Source organism: Anastrepha ludens, chromosome 4 (genome assembly GCF_028408465.1).
Source record: "Anastrepha ludens isolate Willacy chromosome 4, idAnaLude1.1, whole genome shotgun sequence".
Lineage (NCBI taxonomy): Eukaryota > Metazoa > Arthropoda > Insecta > Diptera > Tephritidae > Anastrepha > Anastrepha ludens.
In genome coordinates, this window is record NC_071500.1 from 81575928 (window position 1) to 81600483 (window position 24556).

At 34.2% G+C, this 24556-nt stretch overlaps 1 protein-coding gene across 2 annotated transcripts in view; it reads left to right on the forward strand.

Moving 5' to 3' along the window:
* The first annotated feature begins 4963 nt into the window (after positions 1–4963).
* Positions 4964–24556, forward strand: part of LOC128859986 (hybrid signal transduction histidine kinase A) — a 66666-nt gene continuing 47073 nt past the window's right edge. For both annotated transcript variants that reach the window (XR_008454210.1, XM_054097176.1), the window contains exon 1: positions 4964–5851. The gene's annotated coding sequence lies outside the window, so the exon portion shown is untranslated. The remainder of the gene's footprint in view (positions 5852–24556) is intronic.

Sequence of the window (24556 nt, forward strand, 5' to 3'; positions counted from 1 at the left end):
TACTTGATGGCGGGCGAGATGCTGAGAAACAATTTGAAGGCGACGTTTTTTATTATTTTTTTTTTTTCGTTTAGCTCATGAAGCACTCTGGCTCCCAATTTTTCGGTAAATACGATTGAATGAAGGTGATTGAGAATCGTTTTATGATCCCAGTTAATTTTTTCCGCCAGTTCACGACTGGGTTGGCGACCGTTCTCTTTCAAAGTGATTTGAGACGTTCTTCATCGAATTCAGAAGCTCTTCCGCTGCGGTATGTGTCATCGACGTCAAAGACGTCGTTTTTGAGCTTCACAAACCATTTCCGTGTTGTAGGCTCGCATATGACACCTTCTCGATACACGTCGCAAAAGTACCGAGCCGCTTCGGCAGCGTTTTGACCTCGACGAAAAACAAAGAAAAGCGGTTGTCGAAAATGTGGATTTTTGCCTCCTGGGTATTCCATTTCTAAGTCTCAAAATTAATAAAATTTTAAATAACTCAAAAATACAATTAAAAAAGTTTTGTAGGGCAGAATGAGTTCTATCGAACGGATACTTATCCTTTGCCAAACAGCAAACAAATCGTTGTAAAATAAATGAAAATATAAAAACGCTATGAACTTATTCCCCAACTCAATAGAAAAATTTAAGTTATTCTAAATATTACAGTACGAGTATCAAACCACAGTAGTTTCAGAAACCTTTAATATAGAAATATTATGAATGGGGTATCCACCTATCTACAAACCAGATTAAAATAGGTAACATAGAGCATTACAGCTGTTGGCGAACACCAGCACTTGGAAAATATCTTGAGCAGGATTGTCATTTGCTTATCAAAAGTTATTTTTTTTTTAACACAAGTGAGAAAATTGGTTTTCGACGACAGGAATTAAAATAAGTTTCAATTATCAGTAAACTAGAAGCTGACGAAGTAAATACAATATTATAATGAGAGCAACAGCATTGAAGCGTTAATAAAAATAAAAAAAAAACACCCAATTCCTATGTATGATCGTTGGCTGAGTCCGAAAATGACAGGCGATGGAACGATGAGCTGTATGACCTATACGACGATGCAGACATAGACATAGCACAGCGAATAAAGATCCAGCGGCTACGTTGGCTGGGTCATGCCGTCCGAAAGGATACAAACGCTCCGGCTCTGGCGCCGGTTAGCACGAGAAAGAAAGGACTGGCGCGCTGTTTTAAACTCGGGCAAAATCGCGGTTACCACTCCAATCAAGAAGAACGAGCTTAGGCGTAAAGCATTCGTTTAGTTTCGTCCAACGCAGATGTGATACTGACTTTCTGTCAGGAAAGAGCTGTCACTGTCAAGATAGCATATGATAAAAAGCCATTAATAGGGCCACCCTACACATATGCTTCGCATTTTCGAACATCGAAGTGCCGTTTGGCTCTCAGAGGGCTTTTTTAAACGAATCTTGTTTACTATTTTGTGGTATGTAGTAATACTGAAAAGTCTAAAAAATATTTTATCGAGCCTCAATTAGTTTAAATAGAAGCTCCACCAATTCACTCGAGCATTCGAATAATAAAATTTGCTAGTCTTTCTGTGGCAATTTTGGTGTTTTTGGCTATTCAATGCGATCTAATTTTAGGAAGTCTAAAATATTTTCTCGTCTTCAGTACTTGCTATAAACTTTCTATTCCCCTGAGATTAGTGATATTACCAGGCAAGCCATTTATTGAAATCCTGACAGTTTGTACCTAAAAACAAAAACATTATTTTTTTTGCTTATAATTTTGAGATTATTTCGGTTATTTTTCAGTCTGCATGAGAACTATTGATATCGATAACTATGGTTTGATAGCAGAGAATGGCAAACTGTGTTGACATTTCTGTTCAGTAAGGTTTGGCAAGTCATCATGAATCGTTTAACGCCAAAACAACGCTTCCAAACTGTGAAAATTTACCTTAAAAAACAAAAATAAATCGGTATTTATTTACTTCGAAATTAGAAAGGAGCTGCCTTACGGTAAATGGCGAGGAATTTTTGTTTCCAAAAAATTAGACAGCTAAACTTCGATGAAGTTTGGTTCCAACAAGACGGCGCCACTTACCATACAAATTTGATGAATAACCGCATAAGAGACCTGTGGATGTCGCCAAAGACATGTTATCCAAGGCCGAATCTAACCCAACTTTCATCAAACGCATCATTCCTGCAGACAAGATTTGGGGTTATGAGTATGGCACGCAATTGAATCATCAGGTGTATGAGTGGAGAGCTCCGAATGAACCAAGAATAAAAAAACAAAACCACGTCGTTTTTAGGCAAAAAGAAAGAGATGCTCATGGTAGAGTACACCGTTGAATTAAATGTTTTCCAGAAGGTCAGACTGTTAATAAGCGTCATGAGTCGTTAATGTAAAGCCATTCTCCCCCAAAAAAAAGAGGATTTGTGGGAAACCAACTCGTAGATTTTGCACCATGATGACGCTCCATCGCACAGTGCCATATTACCCGTGAATTTATGAGCAAGAACGAAACGATAGACATGCAACAGCCAAACGAATTCACCTGATATGGCTCCCTATGATTTTTTTCTGTTTGATGGTTTTAATAACTGAAAGAAAGTATTGAAAAAATTGAGGACGGTTCTGATGGCTATACCGAAAATAGAGTTTCAGTTATGTTTCAAGAGCTGGATGAAACGCTGCCATAAATGCTTTGCAGTTGATGAGGAGTGCTTTGAAGTCGATAATATTACGAGGAGTGCCTTGTATATGTCGGGATTTGGCAACCCTGGTGTTGCAATCTGGCAACTGACAGCTGTATCGCAAATTTTGACATTTTTTGGCTTTTACGTACTCAGAACGTTTTGAAATACCAGCGCTATTTGTGTTGTTTACAGTAACTTAAAAGATTCATCTCGGTCCAAAAATGGATTAAATCATGAACATTTTCGTGCGATTATTTTTTACAACTTTCGACGTGGATTAACTCAGCAACATTGCATGGATGAACTTAATTCATTTTTTGGCGATGAAGCTCCATCAAGGACCAGTGTTTATCGATGGTATGGTGAATTCAATCGTGGTCGTAGTTCACTCCAAGACGAATTTCGTGAAGGTCGTCCAAAATCAGTTGTTCCGAAAACCATTGATTCTGTGCGCGAACTGATATTGCAAGATCGTCATGTGACTTAACGTGAGACAATCCTAGGCATTAGTGGGACCAGCATACATTCAATATTGCATAAACATTTGACTGTCAAAAAAATTTGTTCGTGTTGGATCCCACACAATTTGTAAATCGCTCAAAAAAAGGCTCGCGTCGATTGGTCGAAGGAAATGCTCAAAAAATACGATCGCGAGGCTTCGAAACACGTCTATGACATCGTGACAGGTGATGAATCATGGATTTACGCGTATGAGCCCGAAAGTAAACAACAGTCGACTGGATGGGTGTTTCAAGATGAGCCAAATCCAACAAAAGTTGTTCGCGCACGAATCACTTCCAAGCAAATGGTCGCTTGTTTTTTCGGAAAAACTGGACATGTCGCAACCGTACCACTAGAACAACGCGGAACAGTAAATTCTGAGTGGTACACAACCATTTGTTTGCCAGTTGTCTTCCAAGAAATTAGGAAAACCAATCGCCAAAGACGGATCACTCTTCACCAGGACAATGCGAGCTCTCACACATCGGCTCAAACAACTACATTTTTGAGCACCCAAATGACTTCTTTTTATTCCCGTAGGTAAAAAACAAACTGAGAGGTCAACGTTTTTCGACACCTGAAGAAGCGGTTGCGGCATTCAGAATGCATGTTTTGGAGGTACCTCATTCAGAGTGGCAAAAGTGCTTCGACAATTGGTTCAAACGCATGCAAAAGTGTATAGATCTTCATGGAGAATATTTTGAAAAACAATAAAATGATTTTCGATCATTGAAATTTGTTTTTGTTCTCTAATCCCGAAATATAAAAGGCACCCCTCGTTCTTTTGAGTAATACATTTTGTATTTTGAATTTTCTGAATATATTCCGGAAACTTTTTCAAGGTAGTATGGCATTATGGGCAGCTACCAGCTCCTTGATTTTGATCACTAATTTACTGTCAGAAACTGATGAGTTGAAGCGGTCTGATGCGCAAAAAATTGCAAGAGTTTTGCTGCAAATTTTTGATCCATCTGCGGCGTACTTTTGCAAGCATTTGTCTCGAGTGTGCAGCTTTCACCTATTTATTTATTGTTTTGTCTCTGCAGAGTCCTTATAATAGCAGGACAAAAATTGCATATAAGCCCATTTTTCAGAAGCTCTACTTTTTTGGAATGTCATGAGTAAAAATAGTACTTACGTACTTGGTTTTCTTAAATTCATTAAAAACATGTTTAGCTTTGCTCACATTGTTGCCAAAATTTTTTGATTACGAGATAAGGCCTAATGTGTAAATAAGAATTTATGGCGCATATTTCAAAAAAAACTCGTATTAAAAAATAAAATTTGCTTAAAGTGAAAGGAAAATTGGTTTTGAGATTATTCCGAATGTATTGTGTATACAAAAACAAAAAACCGCAGGGATTACACTAAAACATATTTAGTTCCCAAAGCAATAAATATTTATGTTTGCATGAGTGAAGTTGCATGCGCACCAATGACGTCAATATAAAGACGCGGCGGGTCAATAATTCTTAGGGCAATACTCACAAGGAATGAATGAGCAAAATAAAGTTGGAGTCAACAAAAACAAAGCAAATGGGCTTACACTATAAACATTGTATATGTGTAGGTATGTAAATGCATAAATGTTTATAAAAAAAAACAAAAAAAATTAAATAATATTTATTAGCAACAGTGTGCAACAAAAAGTGGCTACAAGTGTTTATAAACTTTTCCAGCAAACTGCTTACATAAAAGGTGCATGTATATATATGTGTGTGTATATATATACAACATCACTAGCGTATAGACTTTTACGAGCCAAAGTTAGCTGAGCAGCCGAGCATGCGGGCATATTGATGCGGCAATAAATGTACCATAACAACTATAACAATAAGAACGCTCGCAATACCTGTGCGGGCATGGTGGCAATCAGCGGCAACAATAAAAACAAACCGCTGCTTACAATCAGGACACTAATGGATTGGCTTTATTTATAATTCAATGAAAATGCAAATTTCGAAAGAAAGTTTATTTTTAAATATCAGCAATTATTCAATTCCATTTACTAGTAATCCGAGTAATGGATGTGAATAGCCCAAAAACAAGCTCAAACAAAAAAAACAAGAAAAATACATTTAAAGGAAACAACAAAAAAGCGCACAAAAACAATAATAAAACAAAGAATTGAACGTCACGAAAAGTCGTGAAACCCCAAAAACATATGCAACACTTGCGTACACATTCGTACACACAAACGCCACGTAGGAGGCAAGAGCGTAAGGTGGCAATTGCTGTGATGCAGAAAGTAGCGGTGAAATGCAAAGATTCTATAGAACAAAGAAACATTTTGTATTGGGAAACAAGAAAATGACGATAAAAAAAGTAGCGTGCTGGAAGACCGAGAGAGAGAAAGAGAACAATTGAGCAAATACGAGATAGATATATAGAAAGATAGAGAGTATGCAAGACGGAAAATGGTATTGGAAAAGCTTTTGAAGCTTTGCATGAAACGTCATCAATGGAAATTAACCAGACCAGAGCAGACCACTGAAGGCATTGGCACACTCGATCAGCCAGCAGGTCATTTGTGTCTCTGTCCGACGCTGAGACTGTGCAGTGGATATCGCGGATCGATCGATCGCCGACGAACTGATCGCAGACGGTGGCTAGCACGAGTATCCAAACGCGTATGGAGCAGTCAATCACAACGTAGACAAATTTAGTATTCAGCGGCATATAAACGTAAAGTGGATTTGATGGATAAAAACTGAATGAAATTAAAGCAAATTCAATATGAACGCGATGAAATAAAATTAAAGGTTAAATTGATGGGAGATTAGTGAAAAACAAATTTTGAATTTATTTAAGTAAAATTTAATGTTGAGTGTTAAAAATTGAGAAATTTCAAATCCAATGCAAAATGAGAAATTTTAAAAATGTGTGTTGAGTGGTAATAAAAAAAAAATAAAAAAATAAAAAAAAAAAAAAATACAACAGTGACATCTCGAAATAAAACTATGAAATTAAAGATAAAATGCAAACTTAAGAATTAAATAATTTGGTCAAGTGTTCGTTGTAATTAAGCACTAACTAAAAACTGAAGTGCATGATTTTTTACATTCGCTTATCAAAAAAAACAGCACTTTGTTGTTGAGATTTCAAAAATTAGTATACAAAAAAATGATAGAACAATTTTGCCAAATCAATTTTGTAGACTACTTTAATACTCACTGCATGCAGTTTGTTTTATATAGTTATATAGTGAATTGTAGTGTACATGTGTATGTATGTAGTGTATTTGTGCTAAGCAGCACATAAGCGTATAGTAAAACTGGTGGCAGGTGTACACAAATTCGTGAATCCTACAGAAATGTCTAATATTTGAAATTACTATTTTAAATATTTTTACATACGTGCTTACATGCATACGTACTTAGATAAATTTTAATTAATGTTCTGTAATTTGCGCCACAAATCCTACCTCGTTTTGCTGTCAACCAAAGTCATATTTTTGAATATGACATTCGAAATAATTTTTCCTCGATCACAAAAGCCATGAAAATTTTAATATACGAAAGTACGAAACGCAAATTTCAGCTGTTAGCAGTTACTAGTTTACTTTTCTGAGTGTGCGTTCGTGTACATATGTGTTTTGTTGACGCCATCAACAACGCGCTGTTGGCCGCCAATTTTAAAGCACAGCTAAACAGAAGCACGCCCAAACACACGTACATAAGTACATATAATACAAAAATGCTTAAAACATCATCCAGTGGATAAATCATGCCGTCGAACAGATAGATCACATTTTTCTAACTGTATGTATGCGCATACATTCTGTCAAAAAAGTTACAGGAATTTAGTATTAAAGAAGCATCTTTAAAAATGTTATCAATAATGTCAACAAACTTAGTCAATTTGTATATAAAGAATATCATTTGTAATTAAGCGGTGTTTGATAACAAAACTACATCGAGAAATTGGAGATTTGTTCAGTAAAACGCATATAATAATAAATTAATTTTTGACCACGAATTCAACAAATATCTTCAAACAAACACTATATTCATCTGATATCTCTTACAAAACCCTCATCGCCATTTCGAGGACCCCCTTTTTGTTTAGTTTTTGTGGATTATTTAAATAAAACCTCAAGTAAGGTATTTTTCCGACGACGTCGCATGATTTAGATGAGTTCGGTATGAAAAAGTGGTTAGCCTCATTCCAGGCTTGCTCTAATATTCTACACAAATTTGGTATATTTAGGTCTATAGGAATAGGTCTAAGTCCAGGTCAATGCCTAGGTATAGGTCAAAAAAATATATATCAGATAATTCATATGAGAACTGAGATCGATTCCAGAAAATATATTTGAAAAGCTCTTTAATGGTTGAGTTATCCATTGGCATAGTGCGCAGTAAATTGAAATGTTTCATAAAGGTTTTGCACTAGAACTTTTTTTACAGATTACATACCTATATATAGTTAGTGTCACTCACAACAATGACTTCCCAACATCTAACATAAATCGCACATAAATTTCACATTAAAAAGGAACTGAGCCAAAGCGTACAAAATCCAAATCCAAATGTTGCCAATTAACATCCAAAAATATAAATGGAAAATCGAAAAAGAAAGAAAAACAGCGCACAAGTTTTATTTTTGTCCGTATGCCATAAGCAGAACAAAACAAGTCACACAAGAAAAAAATTAATTAATTACATGTTTTATTATTTTTGTTGAAATTTTTCGTAGGTAAAATGCGGAGAAAACATGAATTGAAAGATGAGGAGGGGATAAATGCGTATGCACAGGTGAAAAAATTATAAATCAAATGAACAAATTGACTGCAAAAATAATTTTCCAAACATTAGCCGACACATGGAATTTTAATTTAAAAAATCGTTATTTGACTAGAAATATTCGACAGAAATACCATTTAGTATTTTACTAATAGCGCATAATTAGATAGGTGAAAACAAAGAAAAACACTGATCAAAGCAAAAAAGTGGTATAGATGATATCATAAAACGGTGCAGCAAACATTTTGGCGGCGCCATAATTCTAACTCGGGATGAAAGTATTGAGCATTTATTAAAATCTTCAACACCTTTCGCATTCTCCGGTAACATTGCTGAGTGGCCTAGCGAGATTTATAATTTTTTACCAGTGAAACATTTTTGAAATAGAGAAATTTTCTGAGAATTATTTTTATAGACCATTTTGATCCGTTAACTCTTTCACGAAATCGTACTTTTGATAATTTTTTTACAATGGATAACTTAAGGGAAAAAAATTCTAGAAAATAATTTCGCGGTATTTCTGCTAGAGTTCTTCTCAGATAAAATCTCTATAAAAAGCCAGTAAAAATCTACCGAAAGTAAAATAATAAATAGCTGCCCTAACAACGTATGTGTAGCATAATAGGTATAACGCCACGCGACAGCAAAATTTATCTAGAAAAAATTACATATGTTGGTAAAACTATACATTTTATATAGTAATGCTGTAGTTCTTCATTTTCTCATCAACTTAATATTAAAGGGCTTCACGATTTCAGAAAACTAAATTTTCCACAAATGGTTCTAAAGACTTCTACTCACTATAGCCATGATATGAAATAAAAGAGGATATGTCTAGCTAATAAAAAACAATACTTTTTTTTACCTTCTAGCTTTGTTCTTCTTGCTATTTAATAAAAACGTAAAAAACAGTAGTTGAGCTTTTTTCCTATAAAATAAAGTATACGCAATGGATACTATAAAAATCTATTATTCTGGTGAAAAATAGAAAAACATTAGTTTTCATGCCTGGGTATATACTTCTTCGCCTGATATCCATGCAAGTACATTAGAGTGAGTACCATTTTTTGAAAATGTTTCATGCACATACGAAACTTTTCCTGGATAACAAAAATTGTAGGCTGTTGTCATATGGTATTTGTGCTCTCTTTTATTGGTAAATAGTTTAGGTATCAAGTAAATGTTTTAGGTCAAGAACAAAATTTTATCCGATAATAACACAAACATTGGAGATTTTACTAAATGAGCCAAATACTTAATTTCAGGTAAATTTTTTACCTCAGGTAAATAATTCACAAATTAACTAGGCCACAAAACGAATTTGCTCTAATAGTGCCAAAAATGTTCAAGGTTTTAATAAATGAGTTAAAGACTTACTTTTATTCTAAATTTGAATCATTTCGCACTCAGCCAATGACTGAACATGTTGCACAGTGAGATAGTTAGGGAAAAAGGGTATACATGGCGTATACGTGACCATCGCGCAGTTACTAAGTATATATAATATTAGCAATTTTCCATTTCTTAGTTGTTTCCCAATATTTTTGCTTATAAACCACTTGCATTGGATATTATTATATTAAGTCCCAAATACTTATACGATCGGGTAATTCAAAGCTGTTTAACCTGAAATTTTTAAATCATCGTGAAATATTTATCTTGCTACAATATTACCCCAGTAATGAACTTCGTTTTAAGGCATTTTGAATTGAAACTTCTGAAATGTACTTCAATACCCATAACTGATATCCAATGCCAGCAGTATCGTACGAAATTCTAGCACACCGCAGCGATATAATCAGTCACAGTCCTCAGTCAGTAGAGATTTCAGTTGACTATGCTTCTAAATCCATTTGGAACTTTAAGAAATTAATATTGTATTGCAATGAGCGGACCGAAAAATTCCATTAATTGAAGCTTTTGAAAAGTAACTTAAAGTATTGATTGCACCAAGAAGACATGGAACCTGCAGTACGACGTAAAGGCGATGCAGGCACATGAAGGTAACATTTTTGAGGCGAATCTAAAAAGTTTCAAGATGTCGTGTAAATTCCTTAAAACTCGCATAGTAATTCTCAAATCGGGGTTAATGCCGGTTCAAAGCTATTTCATTGTACGTCATTTGCTGAATATTTTAAGAATTAAAAGTTTCATGCAACTTCCTGTAAGTTCAGGCATCAGGCTAGAAAATAAAGTCGCATATTGAAGAGAGAAAATGGTTACATAGATAGGTTTATGGCATCAATAATTTACTGATATTAAAAAAAACAAAAAAAAAAAAAAACGGAACGCGATATCAAACAAATTACAGCTACCCTTATTGGACACACAATTTATTTAGGCCAGACTGCAAACCTCCTTTCGTTCTTTTCTATCTGCCAGCAATAAAAAATTTCAGCAATTTATTTGAATTTCGGGCCTCATACATTCGGTCGGTCATACATTTGGACTCGCTTGGAGCACTCTAAATGGGTCAAAGTGGGATTTTTCGTTCGACCCAAATTGGGGGACATCAGAATTCGTTTTAAAGGTATGGTTCCTTCGGCAAAGTTTCTTATTTTGATCCCTAGAATATGATTTTCACAGATCAATGGGCGATTTTTTGCCTCCCCACAAATCGACCCGGCCTAACGTACATGTAAAATTCAATGACAGTCTAGTCTACTCAACCAATTTCAAAATTTGATTTCAACCAATTCCCGCCATGCCATGTCTGAGGTTCTTTTGACCCACAGTGCGTCAGTGTGACGATCATAAAACTTATCACTCATCGTCTGTGGTACACGCCATTGTCAACGCTCAAAGCTTCACACATCTCTTAGGAAATCCAGTGACAAAAAAACATAGATTTTAATTGTAATACCTATTTTACCTTATGTAAATGCTTTTACTTCCACGTCTCATCTGCATGCCCGGCTGCACTACGCAGTTGGAGCTACGACATTTTGATTGTGATTTTCACATGCATGCACATTGGGGTGCTTCACCAAAAAACAGTGCAGTTTTTCCTTCGTAATTGTAAGACTTATTAAATCTTAAGACGTCAGCTAAAATATTTCGGAATTATATTAAGATTTACGTGCGCGGCAGCTATTTGAAGTTATCTTGAAAAGTCGGCGTTTTTATAAATAAAATTGATTTTAAAAAATATATTTTGCAAAAAGTCACCGCAAATGATGGAATAGTTAAGGCTTGAATGGTTAATTAATATGAAATGTTTAAACGTTCTATTTACGGAATTCAATAATAAATTTTTGAAAGTATTTGCGGGTACACCCTTTATGGGTGTTCGGCCGAGCACCTTCTCCTATTTGTGGAGTGCGTCTTGATGTTGTTCCACATACGGAGGGACCTACAGTTTCAAACCGACTCCGAACGACAGATATTTTTTATGAGGAGCTTGCTCATGGCAGGTCTGTCATTACCTGCCGAGGGGCGACCGCTATCAAAAGAGCAGTTTCTTCATTTTGGTGTTTCACCGAGATTCGAGCCTATATTCTGTCTGAATTCCGAATAGTAGCCACGCACCAACCCATTCGGCTACGGCGGCCGGTTTAGCTCACGTAAATCTACGTACAAGCCACGTGAAGTCGAAATGTAATACATACATTTTATGGTTCCGAAAGAAAACTACTATGGCGTTTTGTGCAAGGACTCTAAATTCATTCCAGGTCATATACAATGACTTCATTTCAGCCTCCTTTGAATGAGGCCAGGTAGCTCGTGGTGTACTTACATTTCATTCTGTCTGTTGGAAGTGGTTCCACCGCAGCGCCTGTTTGGCCATGTTGTCGTAACTCTTTCTCAGGGTATGGACGCTCACTTACCATTATCTTCTGAGAATTTCAGTCACTACATCGGATTAATTTGCCTTTTTCAGTAATTTGGTGTTAGATATAGTTCGAAGACAGAAAATTTGCATTATGCGGCGCAGGCAGCGATTAATGAACATTTGGAGACACCTTGTGATCATTGCGGTGACCTTTCGAGTTGTACAGCCGCACAATAAAACAGTGAAAATTTGTACGCAGTTATAGCGAAATTTTTCTCGAGCGGTGCAAGAATGCCGAACGACGCTTTGGCTTTGTTAATTCGGCTTTCAACGTAAGTCTCATTTCCTGCATTTGCGACGGCCTTAAGGCATATGGAATAACATTTCTTTATAGCGCGAGTGATCCAGCCTAATGTGCATATATTTTTCCATTTTTAAAATCCTGTTCCAATTTTTTGACTTAAACGCAATTCATAAATTTAAATAAATGAAGTAATTTTTCGTGCATACTACCAGACATACGTACATATAATGGCGGCGCGACTATTGTGTTCAAATTGAACGCTTCAATTCAGTACGAACCGACTAAACAAACATTTTCAACTCAATTGCATCAAATAAATAGTATCGTAAATAATCACGCGTGAATTGTGTAGTGGCTGCCGTTGGCTGGCCGATGTCGGCAGATTCTGGTGATTTTTGTTTTTCGGACACGAATAATATTTGTATGTATATGAGTGTGTCCTTATAACTGTAACTGTCACTAATCCGTGTTGACTCTAATGTTTTTAAATAAAATAAACAATTCACCACTAAAATTCTGTAAATGCAAACAAATAAAATTTATTTTCTGAGCCACATTTATTTATTTATTAAAATAGGACCTAATGTTCTGATTCTATAATTTTGAAATTGCATAATGTTGTTGGTAAATTAAATGCATCGAGCTTTTTGATGATATGGCACAGAAAAAACTGTATGAGTAAATAGGACGCGTGCATTCGAGTGAAGAATTGTTTTCATTCTGCATGAAGAGGCGCTCCTATTAATCATAGAAGTTTTCAAATGAAAATCTTATCTTCTCTTATTCAAAAATAATTGTAGTATTTTATTAAAATTAAAAGATACAGTTGGATTCATATATATGGATGTGTCCAACTTTAAAGTAATTAATCACCTGGTGTCGTAAAACATGATGACGTGAGAATTTAGAAAGTTCGTTTATTTTCAGTTAATTTGAGGTAACTGGATATTATATGAATTTTGCAGAAATATGAAATCCTTGAACATGGTTATCTGAAAAAATTTGAAAATTTTAAAAATTTAATATTGGCTTTCGTTAAACCCCTCCACACTTCACCGCTTACAACACATTTACATGGTTAAAAGTTATTCCAAAAAATTGTGTATCCACATGAAACTATAGACTTTAAAGTAATGATGCAGTTTTTAATTTTCTTATTAATTTTATTACTTAAAGAACTTTAAAGTTTCAAAAGACTAATTTTCTAAAAAACTGTTCTAAAAATTTATACTCAGTCTATGATATTAATTTGGATACAAAATGAAAGAGCATATATCCAGCTATTAAAGAATTTTCTTTTTACTTTTCGCCAGTAAGAATATAGCACAATAAAAAATAAAAAAAAAAAATAAATAGTTGGCGCGTAGACTTCTGTTAGGTGCTTAACCGAGCTCCTCCTCCTATTTGTGGTGTGCGTCTTGATGTTGTTCCACAAATGGAGGGACCTAGCACAATAATGTTGTTTAAAAAGTGGAATGAAGTGGAATGCAATGAAGTGGAAGCAATCATCTGCAGAAAACTTTGGTGCTAATGTTGATAATTAAAAAAAAAAAGAATTAAATATATATGTATACGTACATATGCATAGGAATATATAATATATACCTCAACTGGATTCTTTTTACAGTTTTACAGCAATTTACAAAAGCAAAAAAAAATAGTTCAGCTTCCTTGCTATGCAATAAAGTAAATGGATATCTGTTTTACGTTTCCCCAATGAAAGCTTAACAAAAGAAAACATTATGATATGAATTATGAATACTATGTTATGAATATAAAAAACGCACTTTTGTCTTTTTGGGTAGATCTACCAATATAGGATGAAAAGTTATGGAAAAAGCCAATTTGAAAATTGCAGTGCATAGCCTAAGCAATAATTTATTTATTTATTTATTTATTAAACAAACAAACGAAAAAACAAATTATGAAGGGGTGTTTTTCAAAACTGACAAAAAGAAATTTTTTCCCACAAATTTTCAACAAAAAAACAAATGTTTTTTTTTCTCAAATAATGTTTTTAAACAATAGTACAACATAGTATAATGCTTTTTATTTGACAATAAATTACATAGTACTCAAAGAAATAATTTCATCGCTTTATAAACAAAATAATTTTATATAAATACCATAATTTTCAATATTGAACAAATCTTAAAATTATAAGATTTTTTCAAGTTTATAAGTTGGATAAATTCTAAAGTTTATTGAGAAAGCTGAGCTCAGACAAATACGACAAATCCGTGAAGTGGGCAGTCCTATATCCCATCAATAATAAAAAAATTTCAAATATTTTTTTTTTTTTTTTGTATATATTACATTTATTTTTTAAGAGTATATTTTATTTTAAAATTAAAAAAAAAACGTTTAAATAAAAAAAAATTAAAAATTAAAAACAACTTCAGATATTTCACTTCAAAAAATTCTAGACTATAATTTTCATCGTTGAATAAATCACAAAATTATAAATTTTTTTCGAAAATTGTTTTCAGTTTACCTACTTCTTATTTTTAATAAATTTTTCATATTTTTTTTTTATTTCTTAAATTTATTTTGTAAGAGTATGCTTTAATTTGAAAATTAAAAAAAATAAAAGAAAAAATTTTTATTTTAAAAAAATTTAGATATTTCACTTCAAAAAATTATACACTATAAAAATTAAAAAAAAAAAAACTGTGGATATTTCATATTACTTCTTATTTTCAATTAATTTCTCAAATACTCTTTTTTATTCTAATTTATTAAATTTATTTTTTAAGAGTATATTTTAATTTGAAAATTAAAAAAAAAAGTTTTAACTAAAAACAAATTTAAAAACTAAAAGCAAATCTGTAGATATTTGGCTTAAAAAAATTCTACACCATAATTTTCATTATTGAATAAATCGCAAAATTATAAAATTTCTCGAAAATTGTTTTCAGTTTACTTCTTATTTTTAATAAATTTTTCATATTTTTTTTTTTTATTTATTAAATTTACTCTGTAAGAGTATGCTTTAATTTGAAAATTAAAAAAAAAAAAAATTTAATTAAAAAAAAAATATAGATTTTTCACTTTAAAAAATTCTACACCATAATTTTCATCATTGAATACATCACAAAATTATAAAATTTTTCGAAAATTGTTTTCAGTTAGCTCCTTATTTTACGCAATATATTATTATTGAGGGTTTCTCGTCAATAAAGAAAGACAAATTCTAAATTTATTGAGAAAGTTGGACTCAGAGAAATACTCTGAGTTCATGAAGTGGGCAGTGCTTTCTCAAATATTTTTCTTAAAGAGTAAATTTTATTTTCAAAATTAAACACAAAATTATAAAAAAGGTGTTAAAAAAAAACAAAAAACTCGATGCCACAATTTTCAACACTGAACAAACCTCAATATTTTTCTTTTTTTTTAATGTTTCAATTTACTTCACATGAAATTCAGAGCTAAAAATTTAAAACTATTGACGACAATGTCCAAACTACTTTGTTCACTTGATACAAAATCGCTGTAATAATTTGCTGAAAAATGATGTTAGTTTCATCTAATTTGTCTGAAATATTGTAATTTCCTAATTAAATGTAAAATATTTATAGAAATTCCGAAACAAATACATGGTATAGTATTTTCTCGAATTCTCTAATGGTTTACACAATTGCAACTTTCAAAAAGCTGTCAACACGTCTACGTCCATTAGCGTGGACCAAATTGCCGACTAACACATTCGAGCTAGCCGCCCAAAGCCAGCACATTATAATTCAATCAGCAGTGGCAATGTTGAATACTTCTTGTAAAAACAATTTTTTTCACAAATTCGCTGTAATTACAAATCGTACATATTATTGCTTGTAATGATGGAAAAATGTACGTATTTATATACATTTACGTAGGTAAATATATTTTTATATTACATTTACCGCAGCTAATACCTTTATGTGCATACGAAAGCATACTCGTATATAATATATTTATGCAGTAGTAGGGAAGTATCTTAAAAACACATGTACCTATGCTTTAATGTCCGCCTGTATGTATAATTCTATCATGAAACCTTCAGCATTTTTGTATTCAACCAGCCACTGTAAGAATGGAAGGGTTGAAGTATGTTATAGAAATATTAGACTGGATCGGTCCTCATTTAAAAAAAATTTAAAAATGCCTCCTCTTTTAGAGCGATTCCATGTGAAATGCTTTAAGTATTTTAGACATTTTCGTCAATTTTTCAGAAAATTGGTTTATCGTAGGCTTGAGCATTATTTATATTATTATTATGGGATTTTGCGTATTTTTCTCCGTCCAACTTCTTCAATAAACTTCGTCTTATTTTATTGAGGGGAAACGCTCAATGGGCTTCCGTTTAATAAGAAGGAAACTGGAAAAATTAAGAAAAAACTTTGCCATTATGAAACTTATTCAATGTCGAAAATTTGGGTATAGAGTTTTTTAAGAGAAAGTTTTTGTAATTTTTTTGTTTTTTTTTTTCATTTGTTAGGATAAAATATACTTAGAAGAAGAACCTTTATTAACTGTGTTTTTTTTTTAATTTGTTAGGATAAAATCTACTTTCAAGAAGAATTTTTTGAAAAAAAAATTATTTTTTGGTAAAAATTAACAGGCTTATTTTCTTTCTTTCTTTGATAGCTAAGACTATGCTTAGTAATCAATGCGAAATTCTGTTCTAGCTTTGCACTGGTATGCGCCTTGTATACTACGTTCACTTGCAAATCGATCGAAGCTTCGCCACGTAGACTTGTAAGCAGACACAAATCATTTTGCACTGGTTTGCCGTGGTATGATATTTGAATATAATTCGGAAATCCTACTATGAAATTTTCCGGGTCTACTAGACTATTGTGAAAAACCGAAGAAAAAATTCTGGGTGGCGAGTTTTTCAAAAATGGAAAAAATAGTTCGTAAAAATTTTGAACGAAATTTAAATATTTTTCCAAACAACGTTTTTTTTTTTTAAATTATGTAATTATAATTTATTTTTTAAATTTTGAAAAGATTTAACAGAAACCAAAGATCTTTAACTTTAAAGGACTATACGAGAAGGGTTCAATAACTATCCGTGTTAGAAGTGAAGACACCATTTTATCAAAACTTTTTGGAGTTTACTCCTTAAGAAACGATATATAATATAAGGCCCATGGTATGAAAAATATGGGTAGTAAAATCGTGTGAATCACCGGAAGTGTACGCTGACGGAAGTGACGCGTTGCCCTTTTTCTATATTCTAGTAAGAAAAAGCATTGCCTACCTTGTGGCGCTACTTTGTTGGTGCAAACTTGTAGGAAATATATTTTCCTTGTGGGTGCTAATTTCTAGTGAGAAAAAGCACTGCATACCTTGTGGCGCTTGTTTGTTGGTGCAAACTTCTAGGAAATATATATTTCCTTGTGGTTCCTAATTTCCAGTGAGAAATAGCACTGCCTGCCATGTAGCGCTTGGTTGTTTGTGCAAACTTGTAGGAAATATATATTTCCTTGTGGTTGCTAATTTCTAGTCAGAAATAACACTGCCCACATTTTGGTACTTATTTCCGTTTCCTATCTAGTGCTTGTGCGTTCGTTGAGAACCTACATATACCAGTGATATCATCTGAAGCTTTGGAGGAGATTGTCTTCAAAAACCCTTACAATGGTTGATCTGCCAATTACACGCCAATGAACTACCGCTTAGACATTTGTTTGAATGCATTGATGGCTCTACGTCTGAAAGCTTTAACGGTGAAATAGAGAAAAAATTGAAGGATTGTGAGAAGCTTTCTGTCGTCAATTATAAACCAATTATATTCACACTACCAGATATATCCAGTGAAAAAGATTTAAGTACGGATCAAAAATACCTATTTGATATTTGTAGTGCTATTATAAGTGGGCATTGCAACGACAGCTTAAAAAAGAAAAACCCCAAAAAAATTGTTCATTCCAGGAGGCTTACTATAGCGAATAGAATAAATAAATTTTTATTTTTCCAGTAATTTAGAAAAGGTCTTCATTTACTCCTTTTGCATATTAAATATATTTTTAAATATCACGGTAATCGTTCTTAAGGAGTAAACTCCAGTCGCGTGTCGGAGCTGACACACACACCTTTTTTTTTATTTTTTAACATAGTCCCCTTTTAGAAAGATAAATAATAATCAAAAAAATTGGATTTGCCGAACTCTCCAAAATACGCCTTTGTCTCGGCGATGGCTTCCTCGTTTGAACTAAATTTTTTTCCAACGAGCCATTTCTTCACGTTAGGGAACAAGAAAAGGTCGCAGGGAGCCAGAGCGGGTGAATACGGGTGGTACGGCAGCAATTCATAACGTAGTTCATGCATTTTGGTGGCGACAACTCCGGATGAATGTCCTAGTGCCTTATCGTGGTGAAACAGCACCTTCTTTTTCGCCAAATACGGCCGTGTCTTCTTAATTTTTTTTGCAAAAGCGGTCCAATAACTCAATGTAATTTTGGCCAATGCTTTCATTCTTTCTTTTTCTAAAAAAATGTCACTATAACCTTTCCGGCCGATGGGACTGTCTTCGCTTTCTTTGGAGCAGATTCACGAGATTCAGATTCAGATTGTCGCTTAGTTTATGGTGTGTAATGATGAATCCAGGTTTCATTAACGGTGACCACTCGATGCGAAAATTCCTTCGAATCACGCTTAAATTACTCCAAGCACAGCTGCGAAGTTAACAGCTGCATCCACTTGTTGTCCACCGTGAGCAATCGTGGCACCGATCGGGCCGACAATATTTTCATCGCCAACTTATCATGTAAAGTATTAATTGCCATTCCGGTCGACGCACCTATGACCTCTGTTACTTCACGCTTTGTAATTAAATAATGTAACACTTCTTGGTGAATATTTTATGATTTTTGAGGCCTTTGATATTTTGCACAAACATTGTATTCCGCTCTGCTTACAACACTTCACTAGTGAAATATGATTTCGGGGATGAATAAAAACTGAAAAGGAAGTATAGCAATTATCGAACCCTATCAAATCAAATCAAAAAAGAAAGTTATGCAAGTTCCTTCAGGCGGGTTGGATGGTACCAAAACAAAACCAATTTTTTTTCGAGTTAGTCACCATTTAAGCTAATTCTCGCGAATTTTTCTTCAGACCCCCTCCTCTATATGTACTATATGCATATAATTATAATTACATTTTTATATACAAACATACAATACGAGTACAAAACGTGTTCACTTACACATGCGTACATACATACAAATAATGGAAATGTTGGAAGTGTTCGCCATTAAAACTTGTTGGTGGCTCTCCATGAACCATTTTGCATGCTGTGGCTATGGAGCTTCTGACTTATTGACCACACAACTGTTTCGTAGACCCGGTGACGCCTATGCACAAACGATTAATCTCCACGTATATGTACATATAATATATGTATATGTACATATAAACATATATTTTTAAATTTACTTTCACGGCACGACTCTGCGCCCAATATGCCCATACATAAGTACATACAAAAATGCTCTCCCTTTCTTTGTCGCATTTGAATACAAAATAGAAGAACCTTGAAATTATTTTCAGCTGCTTGAACCGTCAATGCGCCTTAGCTTTGTATTTTAAAAATAATTATAGTGGAGATTGTGCAATTGCATTACAACATACATAATCATGTGTGCGTCATTTTAGTTGGTGTATAAAATGCGTTTACAGTAGCCATGCATACACACCTACGTACTCCAATTTGCATTATGCGTACATATATAATATGAAAATCCTACTAACTAGATGAATGGTGTTCCAGCTGTTGGTGGAATAGTGGAAAAAGAAAGATGCAGGGGAGTGGATGTATTTTTTAGTTTGAATATTTCCCACTCAGCGAAACGTAAGGCTATGGTACGCACGTACATAGGAAACGGATTTATTTCCGGCCAGGGTCTACCACTCCAGAAGTTAAAGTTGATTTCAAAATATTTGATGTTGTAACATATATGTATGTAGAGAATGGGATTGACTTTTTAGTTCGACATCTGTAACAATGGGAATAGCTTGTGAAATGAGTGGGCAGAATTCGGTTGCAGAGTACTCGTGGTGAAAAAATTTCAAAGGTGAGCTCTTTAACATACCGTTATTTGGCTCTGAACTTATTTGACAGAATCAGCTGATTGACTGATGTCACTTGAGATGTGTTTACAAAGCGAATGAGATTGTGTTGGTGATATACAAAACAAATCAACCAATGGACACTGTGTTGCCGTCTGAACAACGACTGATTGGACGGTGAATATGTGTGAAATAATCGTGCAGAATTCGGTTCACATCACAATTTTCTTTTTCACCATAGCTAAATAGTAAACGTGGTAATCTATCACCCTTGCGAGCATTCCTGTGACGTGGAAGCGGAAGTTGCGCACACAATTTTGTTTTTCACCATAGTTAATGGGCAAACCTGGTAAATCTATCACCCTAAATCTATCACCCCTATCAAGTTGCCTAAGTTGGAAAGTCTCGTATCTTCTACGATGAGGTATACTTTAAGTTTTGTTGATGCGATAATGGGTAAAATAATGCAAATTTCACCTATTGTGATGTTATAGTCTGGTGACTCGTTTTAAGCGCTTTGCATGCAGCAGATCCTGGAGTTTGATCCACTTCTTCACATTTATTTTTTTACAGTGCGTTTAAGTTTCAATTATTTTACCAGAATTTATGGAGAAAGAAATGTTTAAAATTTTGCATATTACTATATACATATATATGTTCAGCATGTGAAGGACACCCTGTTTTGGGTGTTTGGCCGAGCTCCTCCTCCTATTTGTGGCGTACGTCTTGATGTTGATCCACAAATGGAGGGACCATATAGTTTCAAGTCGACTCCGAACGGCAGATATTTTTTAAAATTAAATTATCAAATTAAAATTCCTTATTAGTATACTTACAGGGTGAACGATATGAAGTGTTACCTATTCAAAAAAACATAACATTTTTGTGTGAAATTAGTTTTTATTGATTTCAAAGACAAAATTGCTTAAAAATTATTACTTTTTTAACATATATTCACTTTAGCTCGATATGACCACCTTTTGCCTTGACTATAGCCTTCACACGGTCAAAAAATGAGTTGCATGTTGCACAAATGTCATCTTGGGGTATTTTGGCCTATTCTGGTATAATCGCTTTTTCCAGCGCATCCATACTGACATATTTTTTAGTCCTCATCTTGCTCTCCAACATGGCCCAGATGGAATAGTCCATCGAATTTGCGTCTGGCGAATTCGAAAGCCATTGTGTGGACGAAATGAAGTGTGGATCATGATTTTTTACATATAACTAACTATAATTGTTTTTCCATAGTGAAAGCTGTTTAAAATTATTGTAAAACGCGTAAAACTTTTAATTGACTTTTTATACATTTTCACAACGCCTCTTTTGAGAAATGCTTAAAAATACAAGATGATACGGGGTTAAAGCATTCTACAATATATTGCTCACTAAATTTTATTAAATGTATATGTCTGAATTTTATGTTATAAATAATTTTATTATTTTTATTTATTATAAATAATTTTTTTCAAAATATCTCAAGTAATTCGTATTCGATTTTGTAACCAGAATTTGAACTTTAATCCTCTAAAAGCCCCCAACAACCTGCATTTTGGGGTTTTACTAGCTAGCGTTGATACTAAAATTTTGCGTTGGGTTAAAATATTGTTCCACTGTAACACCCGTGTGGCAATTAATTGATCTTTCGGCATAGTAGAAGTTATTGTATAAATATCGTTTTAGTCTCTTGCTCCGGCAAGTGTTTGCAATAATAATATGTTTTGTGGTAGCGGGAGAAAGAAAGAGATAGTAATAAATATTTTATAGCACACACATCGTGAATTATATAATTCCAAAGCAATAGCAATATAAAATAGAAGATCTTCGTAAATATCCGGATAGCAGCAACAACAGAAAATTATGTTAATAACCCAATTAGTACCGAATGAAATTATGAATCGATTGATGAACATTTACTCGTATGTATGGTAAAAGATTTGAACCTGAAAATGACTACTGCCGTTTATTTATTTACTTATGGTTTTATTGATATATTAGGGAAATAATTAAGCCAATCAATTATATACACGAGTAGTAAGCAGACAAATCAACTTCAGCAGGAGGTCCGATTACCGGGAATCAGCAGGATAGAATGTTTAAATAAATTTGGCTTTGTGTTCTGTTTGTTTTAAGGTGAAATGTCCATTAAATTTATTTTACTAACAAAACAACTTAAAAATAATTATTTCTATAAAATGTATATTATCATAAAAGCGACCGCTGAGACTGCTTGTGTATGGAATAACGTATTTTACAATAAGAAGTAGCGGTCACTTGCCATGCTTTTCTACATGCTTTTCTACAATGAACTGACCTTCAAAGGAATAGCAACAAGTAAGAAGAGGATCCAATTAATTGTCTAACTGCCCTCTTGCGTCTCTGTTTCTCTAACTTTTAAACCGTTTGAAAATGACAACTATGAAGTCGCTAGTTTATATCCATTCGCTCAGCTCTCCGTCACACATACATTCATACATATGTATAACAAATAACTGAGTGTGGTGAGAACTTGTCTCCTATAGCTACTTTCACTCGCACCTTCTGATGATAGAACCACGAACAAATAAAAATATGTGAAGTACTTAATGAATGAAAAGTATGATTTTATATTTTTTTATTTTATCCATATAATTTACAGTAATATTTTCATGTAAATTCTTTTTAATTAATTTTGTCTCAGTTAGTTATTATTCTGCTACGAATAAAAATAATTTTGTTTATCATCCCGTAGGAAAATTCTGCCCACCTTACAAGTGCGGAAAAGTGGAAAGAAATATTTTCGGATTTCTGAAATCCACTTTATCCAAAAATTGAAACCGCTTCATAACTACACTTGGAAATCTAGAACTCCTTTTGAACATTTATACACCGAAATTTACACGCCACTTAGGTTAGGTTAGGTTAGGTAGTGATGGTTGCCCAGAGAGTGGGCCCACTTGGACGAAAGAAGTTTGGTTCATCCTTTGTGATACCATTGCAAGAGGGGAAGAAGAGGTGAAGAAAAAAAGGACGAAAGGGATGGGGAAGGTTGAGTGTTTGTGGACTACGAACGGTGACTAGTCTGCGGTTGTGTTAACCTTACCTTAGTCCCGCGAGAGCTTGGCAGCTGAGATGATTCCACCTCATCCTCCATACAGCTGACGCAAAAACGACTTGAAGTAATTCCGAGTCTCACGGCGTGTATACCGGACAGTGCCACGTGACGATGTCCACGAAATTTGAGAGATGAGATTTTGTCATTCTCAGAATATCCCTCGAACACCCCCCATTCAAACGTGGCCAGAAGGACTTCGCGACCTTACACGTTCGTGTACTTGTCCAACGCTCGCTGAGTTGGTGCAAAGTCCATCCTTCCAGGAGTAGAGCGCAGGTGGTCAAGGGGATCGTGATCCTCTCCTATCGCGGATACACTACCTCACAGGTCCCTTGTCTGGCCAGCTCGTCGGCTTCGCAGTTTCCAGTAATGTCACTGTGACCAGGTACCCAAATTATCTTTATATCGAAGAATTCTGATGCAATCGAGAGAGAGTGACCAGGCATTCCCTAACCAGTTTCGAATGCACCATAATAGACCATAGAGCCCTAATTACCGCTTGGCTATCGGAGTAAATATTTAACTCACGCCACTTAATTATTCTGCAAATTTAGTTTATGGTATTTCAGTTTTATACTGCCTAGGAATGGCTAATTTCAGTGCAATGAGCCATCCTAGCGTTTCGAGAAACATTAGTAGTCGAGCATAAGCAAATCAAGATTAGCTTTCCGAAAGCTGCTAAACGTTGCAACTGCACTACGAGAGGTTTGATTTTCAGTTTTCATTGCAAATTTGACATTAAGGGAGTAATAGGCGCCATTGGCTGCACCCACGTTGCCATTATTGATTCGCAGTCTGCACAGGAGTTGTGTCCCATGAGTATATAAACCAGAAAGGATGCTATAGTATTAATCGATTGCAAATTTTTTAATCTTTTACACATACATATATGAAATAATAGATTCAGGTAAAACTCTTATAAAACCAAAGTGTGTTTTGTACGAATCTTTCACTAATCATATTCAAATCGATCTCTAACGACAATACAGTATCTGCTGACTGTATCTATTGGTTTTCGCCACCAAATATGATGCACTTTTTGTGACTGCAGTCCACTGAATACCAAGTGTGATAGATTACCAAGTTTGGGCAATCTGCTACGGTAAAAACAAAATTGTGCGAGCACTTTCGACTGCTACGTCACCGGGTACTCGGCAGCAGAATTCTGTTCGTTCATTTCAAATTTATTCACACACTCATACAATCAGTCGCTGTTTAAAGGGCATCGAAGTAACATGAACGTATCGAGACCTCTGACTCCTTAGCTAGAATGGGCTCTGGACCAACTTCTTTGGTCCGGCACCCGTTCTGCCACTCCCATCTGCAACCATCAAAGCCACGGTTAGCAAGCGAGCTTGGCAGGCTGAGAGAGGCTACAGATGGGCTAAACTGATGTTACCTTTCATGTCCGAGTGTGGCA